Source organism: Mytilus edulis, chromosome 2 (assembly GCF_963676685.1).
Source record: "Mytilus edulis chromosome 2, xbMytEdul2.2, whole genome shotgun sequence".
NCBI lineage: Eukaryota > Metazoa > Mollusca > Bivalvia > Mytilida > Mytilidae > Mytilus > Mytilus edulis.
Genome location: NC_092345.1, coordinates 5188572 through 5196499, shown reverse-complemented (window position 1 = coordinate 5196499; position 7928 = coordinate 5188572).

Below are 7928 nucleotides of genomic sequence, written 5' to 3'. Positions count from 1 at the left end.
GTTTTGTTTGTATATGTGCCCGTTACTAAACCATTTAGGTTTTTCATTGTATACTAGTATGTGCCCGTTTCTGAACCATCGTATTCCTAAATACGAGATCCGTGTTTTCAGCGACGAGTGGTACGGGTTTTGCTCATTGTAGAAGGTCGTACTGTTAACTTCTGTCATTTTGTCTCTGGAGAGATGTTTTTATAGTTGCATTGTGTACAACATACCAAGTCTGGATTTATCAGTGCATCTGTGTATAATGAAAGAGAGTTATTGATACGGTGCACTTTAGGCAACAATTCGGGGAGATGATTTATTGGTTTTTGGTGTTTTAACGCCACTTTTGGGCTATTTCTTGGCGGCCAGTTTTTATTGGTGGAGGAAGCCGGAGAAAACCACCGATTTTCGATAGGAAAACAAACAATCCTAATCAATTAAGATTGGAGTCGAGCGCATCCGCATGAGTCACAACCTCAGTGTTGACTGGCTAGTTATCACAGTAGTTACTATTTAGATCACCCAGACACCGAGACCCCTCAATTCAGGGAGAGTCTATACACAACAAAGGAAATATGATGGTTATAACGTGTATCGTCGAATGCCACTAAACTATGGACATATGCATACTTATACGTTTATTGCAAATATCTTCCATTTGACCATCGGCATTTTTGGTTTGGACTTTGGATTGATTGATTTTGTTTTGATTTGTTTTACGTCTAGCGGTGAATTTAAGACTAGTAAAGTGTTTGCTTTTACATTGATATGAAAGTCCATTTTCAAGACTATATTCATCAACAATGATAAGTTTCAGACTTTTGTGACACAAATTTTACATGAACAATCTTGTCTTGATTACGAGACTTACTTAATCTTGAATTGATGATATAAGATTTAAAAACATTAAATAATACTCTTACTGGTGAAGGCGACACTCGGAAGACTTTATTCCTTGTCAATGGCAAATAGACGACAAGATTACCCACTACCCCTACCACTGTTTGGAAGAAAAACTATGTTTTGCTTGTAGAAATTTCATGTCACTACATTTGAAATTTTTGTATATAATAGATGTGAGATGCAGATAGGGTCAAGGAGAGAAGAATAGCACCCACCATTTCTTTACATTTAACCTAATAATTCTATATATCATGTTACAAATACTCATCATTGATTTCTTGGATTGTGAATATGATTAAACAAAAATAATCCATCTATTTCATTACATTGACGCCAACTCCATGATTAATTGATTTGTTAGTTGATCAACGTCCAGTGGCAAATATTTCATGCATGTGAAGGACGATGTATGAACAGAGAGGCCGTAGAATTCCTGAGATTTTTTATGTATCCGCTGTAGCGGTGGAGGAATTAAGTGCGACTTCTTGTCCGTCTCGAACGCCACTAACATTTATTTCCAGTCTCTTACTAGTTTGCTTCAACCAAATGTTATAAATCTTAAACACAATGCTTATTACAAAATTATTACCACAAAACACAGATCATGTTCAAAATCGGTGGCATAACTTTTACCGTTAGTGCAATATAACCCTTTAAAAACATAAAACATGCTGATTTAAACTAACTTTAGTTTGTATCAAGTTGACAACCAAATCGTATCATCACAGCTGGTAATCTACACACGCAGAACAATTGGTTCTGCAATGACAACCGTGAAAGGATTTTTACGGTTGTATTTGAGGGGAGTAGTTTTCACCGCTTCAAAAGGTTTGTGTGAATCTCTTTATTTGCTTTGTAGATAACTGATGTATCAATTGAAGATGGTCTATTGAGAAGTTCTTTAAAGTATTCGGCCCATCTAGCAATCAGTTCTTCTATAGTCACTGGTAAGGACTTCTATAATCACTGGTAAGGACTTTTTGATTTATTTGGTTTTGCGTCTATTAAATTTATCTTTTTTCTGTTTTTTCTCATTTACCTTTCTAAGAGTGACTGGTGTAATCCACTCTTTTTGGGTGTGTCTTTTTCCACCAAGAGTTTCTTCACATGTGCTGTTTATTATCTCCTTTATATGACTCCACTGGTCTTCAATGTTATCAAGTTTTTCTAGTAGCTGGAATTTGTTTGAAAGTGTAATGTTGGACTGTTCTTTCTCTGTCTTTTCTCTCAAAAAGTTTTCATTGTATTTGACCGTTGATGAGTTTTTCATTGTGCATACTTTCCTTAGCTTCATTATTGCCTTTCCAATCAGGAGGTGATGGTCTAGTGCAATATCTACTCCCCTCTCCTAAGTGATCCAGGAGGTGATGGTCTAGTACAATATCTGCTCCCCTCTCCTAAGTGATCCAGGAGGTGATGGTCTATTGCAATATCTGCTCCTCTCTCACAAGTGATCCAGAAGGTGATGATCTAGTGCAATATCTGCTCCTCTCTCCCAAGTGATCTCCCAAATTTGTTGTTGATACAGAAAGGGTCAATTTGGTTTTCTGTAACAGTCTGGTGATACCCATGTTGCCTTGCGGACGTGTTTGCTTTGAAATATACTCTCTCCAATGACAAATGTAATTTTGGCACATAATTCTGCAAATCTTTCTCCATTTTCATTCATTTGGCCAAGTCAATGTTCTCCCATTGATTGTTCATATCCCATATTGCTGTTTCCTATTTTGGCATTGAAATCTCCCACCAGTACTGTTATATCTTTTGTATATCATTTTAGGCGTTGTAAAAAATATCCTTGTCATTTTCATCGGCATTATTAGTTGGTGCATAGCACTGTATAACGTTTGTTATTATTCGCTTGTGCTATATTCGAAATGTTGCTGTCATTATTCTTAAACTTATAGGTTCCCAAGATATAAGTGCCCTATTTCCTTCCTTTAACATCATCATGGCATGTAAACTAACAACCACTTGGTGTCCAGAATATAAAATATTCTCACCAGTAGCAAGCATTGTCTTACAGTGGACATCACTTTTAACCTCTCATAAAAAAACGTCAGAATCTGTCAGAACTGTTCTAGGACAGTTTGTAGCACTGTCATCCTGACACCTTTTAGGCAGGTCTAGCTAGAACAGTTATAATCTACCTAGAACTAATCCTAACAATTATACCCTAGAACAGTTTTAGACAGTTTTAAGACTAGAACAGTTCTACATATTAAACTGAATTGTGACCAGTGAGATACCCTTACTGCATTGACGTCATTTAGAACTGTTCTACAATCCTGACAGGTTTGGTCAGAACAATTTTAGACAGTTCTGCTGACAGTTCTACGGTTAAAACTGATTTGGTCAGTTCTGCTGACAGTTATACAACTAGAACTGAACAGTTCTATCTAAAACAGTTTTAGACAGTTCTACCCCAGAACTGATCCTGACAGTTCTACCTAGAACGGATTCTGACAATTCTACTTAGAACAGTTATAGGGTAGAACTGCTCTAGGACAGTTTAGAACAGTTCTATGACAGATTATTCTGACAGTTCTAATGAGAGGTTAGAAGTGATCTCCACTGTACCAGTTGAAATCCATCGAGTCTCGTTCATTCCCAGTATTTCTATTATGTACTTTTTCATTTCATTGGCTATGATCGCTGCTTTGCCAATTAATTATTTGGTACATGGTTCTTATATTCCAGGTCCCAAGTATGGAGATTGACTAAGGTGTCAGAAGGTAAATCGACTTTGCAGCTTCGTTTCCGCTTCCCTTCCATACGTCACATCTATTGTTGAAGAGACCCTCTTAATCATCGAGTCGGTAAATGCATTGCTGTTCGTCCATTTTTCTGTAACTACGATTTTTTTACAAGACTAGATGATTTGTTTTACGCTCAACCCCCAACTTGGTGGGTCAGGAATTTTGTTCTCGAGGTATTCCTTTTCTATATAAGCTGTCTGCCATGACTTACTAGCCTTATCTAAACTGCTTGATTTTGGAGTTTCCTTCTCCTCAAGAATAAAAACTTCTATATTTTTTTACTCTCTAAAATGATAGATTATTTTTCAATTTTTCATGTTGTACTGAAAAATGCCTCTAAAAATTGATTTCCAAAGGTTATAAAAATAACAACTAGTCATGCAAGTTGATAAACTTGATTAAGATAGCAATTCATAATGTTCAGGATTTTTATGCTCCCGCGATAACATCTAGTTTTCTCTTTCTAATAAACTTAACATCAAGAAATTCCCTCTCATGATGGTTTACTTTTGTCTTTATTTTATTGGTAACAGGAACGTAAGTTACTGGTACATTTATATCATCATATTAAGTTCTATCATGCTACCATTTTTAGCTCACCTGGCCCGAAGGTGCCATCACTTGGCGTCCCATCACTTGGCGTCCGTCGTCCGTCGCCCGTCGTCGTTAACTTTTACAAAAATCTTCTCCTCTGAAACTACTGGGCCAAATTTAACCAAACTTGGTCACAATCATCATTGGGGTATCTAGTTTAAAAAATGTGTTCGGTTACCCGGCCAACCAACCAAGATGGCCGCCATGGCTAAAAATAGAACATAGGGGTCAAATGCAGTTTTTGGCTTTTAACTCTGAAACCGAAGCATTTAGTGCAAATCTGACTGGGGGTTAAATTGTTTATTAAGTCAAGATCTATCTGCCCTGAAATTTTCAGACGAATCGGACAACCGGTTGTTGGGTTGCTGCCCCTGAATTGGCAATTTTAAGTAAATTTTGCCGTTATATGGTTATTATCTTGAATATTATTATAGATCGAGATAAACTGTAAACAGCAATTATGTTCAGCAAAGTAAGATTTACAAATAAGTCAACATGACCGAAATGGTCAGTTGACCCATAGAGGAGTTATTGCCCTTTATAGTCAATTTTTAACCATTTTTCGTAAATCTTAGTAATCTTTTACAAAAATCTTCTCTGTAACTACTGGGCCAAATTTATCCAAACTTGGCCACAATTATCTTTGGGGTATCTAGTTTAAGAAATGTGTCCGGTGACCCGGCCAACCAACCAAGATGGCCGCCACGGCTAAAAATAGAACATAGGGGTAAAATGCAGTTTTTGGCTTATAACTTAAAAACCAAAGCATTTAAAGCAAATCTGACATTTGGTAAATTTGTTTATCAGGTCAACATCTATCTACCCTGAAATTTTCAGATGAATCTGACAACCTGTTGTTGGGTTGCTGCCCCTGAAATGGTAATTTTAAGGAAATTTTGCTGAAGTAAGATTTACAAATAAGTCAACATGATTGAAATGGTCAGTTGACCCCTTTAGGAGTTATTGCCCTTTATAGTCAATTTTTAACCATTTTTCGTAAATCTTAGTAATCTTTTACAAAAATCTTCTCTGTAACTACTGGGCCAAATTTATCCAAACTTGGCCACAATTATCTTTGGGGTATCTAGTTTAAGAAATGTGTCCGGTGACCCGGCCAACAAACCAAGATGGCCGCCACGGCTAAAAATAGAACATAGGGGTAAAATGCAGTTTTTGGCTTATAACTTAAAAACCAAAGCATTTAGAGCAAATCTGACATTTGGTAAATTTGTTTATCAGGTCAACATCTATCTACCCTGAAATTTTCAGATGAATCTGACAACCTGTTGTTGGGTTGCTGCCCCTGAAATGGTAATTTTAAGGAAATTTTGCTGAAGTAAGATTTACAAATAAGTCAACATGATTGAAATGGTCAGTTGACCCCTTTAGGAGTTATTGCCCTTTATAGTCAATTTTTAACCATTTTTCGTAAATCTTAGTAATCTTTTACAAAAATCTTCTCTGTAACTACTGGGCCAAATTTATCCAAACTTGGCCACAATTATCTTTGGGGTATCTAGTTTAAGAAATGTGTCCGGTGACCCGGCCAACAAACCAAGATGGCCGCCACGGCTAAAAATAGAACATAGGGGTAAAATGCAGTTTTTGGCTTATAACTTAAAAACCAAAGCATTTAGAGCAAATCTGACATTTGGTAAATTTGTTTATCAGGTCAACATCTATCTACCCTGAAATTTTCAGATGAATCTGACAACCTGTTGTTGGGTTGCTGCCCCTGAAATGGTAATTTTAAGGAAATTTTGCTGAAGTAAGATTTACAAATAAGTCAACATGATTGAAATGGTCAGTTGACCCCTTTAGGAGTTATTGCCCTTTATAGTCAATTTTTAACCATTTTTCGTAAATCTTAGTAATCTTTTACAAAAATCTTCTCCTCTGAAACTACTAGGCCAAATTAATCCAAACTTATCCACAATCATCTTTGGGGTATCTAGTTTAAAAAAATGTGTCCGATGACCCGGCCATCCATCCAAGATGGCCGCCATGGCTAAAAATAGAACATAGGGGTAAAATGCAGTTTTTGGCTAATAACTCAAAAACCAAAGCGTTTAGAGCAAATCTGTCAGGGGCTAAATTGTTTATCAGGTCAAGATCTATATGCCCCGAAATTTTCAGATGAATCGGAAAACCCGTTGTTGGGTTGCTGCCCCTGAATTGGTAATTTTAAGGAAATTTTGCTGTTTTTGGTTATTGTCTTGAATATTATTATAGATAGAGATAAACTGTAAACAGCAATAATGTTCAGCAAAGTAAGATTTACAAATAAGTCAACATGACCGAAATAGTCAATTGACCCCCTAAGGAGTTATTGTCCTTTATAGTCAATTTTCAACAATTTTTATAAAATTTGTAAATTTTTACTAACATTTTTCACTGAAACTACTGGGCCAAGTTCATTATAGATAGTGATAATTGTAAGCAGCAAGGATGTTCAGTAAAGTAAGATGTACAAACACATCACCATCACCAAAATACAATTTTGTCATGAATCCATCTGCTTCCTTTGTTTAATAGTCACATAGACCAAGGTGAGCAACACAGGCTCTTTAGAGCCTCTAGTTGTCTATCCAGTTACTGATACCAGTATTGCATCTGAAAAAACTTTTAAATGAGTTCAAACAACGAAACATTTCATTATGTGAACAACTATATGTAATTATAAACTTTCAAAAGATTTTTCTGTCAAAATATATATTGTCTATCGTGTAACTGTAATCATTCGTAACCATAGTAACTCTAGTAACAGGATAAATAAGTTACCTCATATATGAATGCTGCTGTGAAATAGCTCTTCCTTTTGGCGAAGTGAAAATGTTTTTCGGTTGTGATTCCGGTTTCCAACACGTTATTGCACTTTTCACAAGTATAATATTGGTGTAATTCATAGATATGCTGGTAACAGCATAGACATGACAAAAAAGTACCCACTATTTTGTTTTCACTAAATGTTTTGAAACCACTTTTCTGCTATGCAAGAAACAAGTTGTGTTACAATTTTATGTTGCTTTACTCTTTCTGATATTAGAAATTATTATAAATTAAGGAATGTATCTCCCTCATGCAAAGCTCTGATTCCTTTCACGAATTTGACTATACTTTTTGGACCTTTTGGATTATAGCTCTTCATCTTTTATATAAGCTTTGGATTTCAAACATTTTGGCCACGAGCATCACTGAAGAGACATATTTTGTCGAAATGCGCATCTGGTGCAACAAAATTGGTACCGTTGATTTTATTACTACCACTGGGTCGATGCCTCTGCTGGTGGACTATTAGTCCCCGAAGGTATCACCAGCCCAGTAGCCAGTACTTCGGTACTGGCATGAAAATACGGATTTTTTGTGTTATTTAAATTTGCTGTTACAAAATATTAGAAATTATTATAAATTTAGGAATGTATCTCCCTCATGCAAAGCTCTGATTCCTTTCACGAATTTGACTATACTTTTTGGACCTTTTGGATTATAGCTCTTCATCTTTTATATAAGCTTTGGATTTCAAACATTTTGGCCACGAGCATCACTGAAGAGACATATTTTGTCGAAATGCGCATCTGGTGCAACAAAATTGGTACCGTTGATTTTATTACTACCACTGGGTCGATGCCTCTGCTGGTGGACTATTAGTCACCGAAGGTATCACCAGCCCAGTAGCCAGTACTTCGG